We start from the raw sequence: 1,758 nt of genomic DNA on the forward strand, positions 1-1,758 counted from the left end.
TCAAGGCAATCGTAAAATGCGTTTTAGACAGGTACATGCCGAGTAAAACTGTGAGGGACGGGAAAACCCACTGTGGTTCAACAACAAAGTTAGGAAACTACTGCGAAAGCAAAGAGAGCTTCACTCCAAGTTTAAACGCAGCCAACACCTCGCAGACAAACAGAAGATAAACGATGTCAAAGTTAGCGTAAGGGGGGCTATGCGTGAAGCGTTCAGTGAATTCGAAAGTAAAATTCTATGTACCGACTTGACAGAAAATCCTAGGAAGTTCTGGTTTTACGTTAAATCAGTAAGTGGCTCGAAACAGCATATCCAGACACTCCGGGATGATGATGGCATTGAAACAAAGGATGACACGCGTAAATCTGAAATACTAAACACCTTTTTCCAAAGCTGTTTCACAGAGGAAGACCGCACTGCAGTTCCTTCTCTAAATCCTCGTACAAACGAAAAAATGGCTGACATAGAAATAAGTGTCCAAGGGATAGAAAAGCAACTGGAATCACTCAACAGAGGGAAGTCCACTGGACCTGACGGGATACCAATTCGATTCTACACAGAGTACGCGAAAGAACTTGCCCCCCTTCTAACAGCCGTGTACCGCAAGTCTCTAGAGGAGCGGAAGGTTCCAAAAGATTGGAAAAGAGCACAGGTAGTCCCAGTCTTCGAGAAGGGTCGTCGAGCAGATGCGCAAAACTATAGACCTATATCTCTGACGTCGATCTGTTGTAGAATTTTAGAACATGTTTTTTGCTCGAGTATCATGTCATTTTTGGAAACCAAGAATCTGCTCTGTAGGAATCAACATGGATTCCGGAAACAGCGATCGTGTGAGACCAACTCGCTTTACTTGTTCATGAGACACAGAAAATATTAGATACAGGCTCCTAGGTAGATGCTATTTTCCTTGACTTCCGGAAGGCGTTCGATACAGTTCCTCACTGTCGCCTGATAAACAAAGTAAGAGCCTACGGAATATCAGACCAGCTGTGTGGCTGGATTGAAGAATTTTTAGCAAACAGAACACAGCATGTTGTTATCAATGGAGAGACGTCTACAGACGTTAAAGTAACCTCTGGCGTGCCACAGGGGAGTGTTATGGGACCATTGCTTTTCACAATATATATAAATGACCTAGTAGATAGTGTCGGAAGCTCCATGCGGCTTTTCGCGGATGATGCTGTAGTATAAAGAGAAGGTGCAGCATTAGAAAATTGTAGCGAAATGCAGGAAGATCTGCAGCGGATAGGCACTTGGTGCAGGGAGTGGCAACTGACCGTTAACATAGACAAATGTAATGTATTGCGAATACATAGAAAGAAGGATCCTTAATTGTATGATTACATGATAGCCGAACAAACACTGGTAGCAGTTACTTCTGTAAAATATCTGGGAGTATGCGTGCGGAACGATTTGAAGTGGAATGATCATATAAAATTAATTGTTGGTAAGGCGGATACCAGGTTGAGATTCATTGGGAGAGTCCTTAGAAAATGTAGTCCATCAACAAAGGAGGTGGCTTACAAAACACTCGTTCGACCTATACTTGAGTATTGCTCATCAGTGTGGGATCCGTACCAGATCGGGTTGACGGAGGAGATAGAGAAGATCCAAAGAAGAGCGGCGCGTTTCGTCACAGGGTTATTTGGTAACCGTGATAGCGTTACGGAGATGTTTAGCAAACTCAAGTGGCAGACTGCAAGAGAGGCGCTCTGCATCGCGTTGTAGCTTGCTCGCCAGGTTTCGAGAGGGTGCGTT

This window comes from Schistocerca cancellata, chromosome 6 (assembly GCF_023864275.1).
Source record: "Schistocerca cancellata isolate TAMUIC-IGC-003103 chromosome 6, iqSchCanc2.1, whole genome shotgun sequence".
In the NCBI taxonomy this organism is placed as follows: domain Eukaryota; kingdom Metazoa; phylum Arthropoda; class Insecta; order Orthoptera; family Acrididae; genus Schistocerca; species Schistocerca cancellata.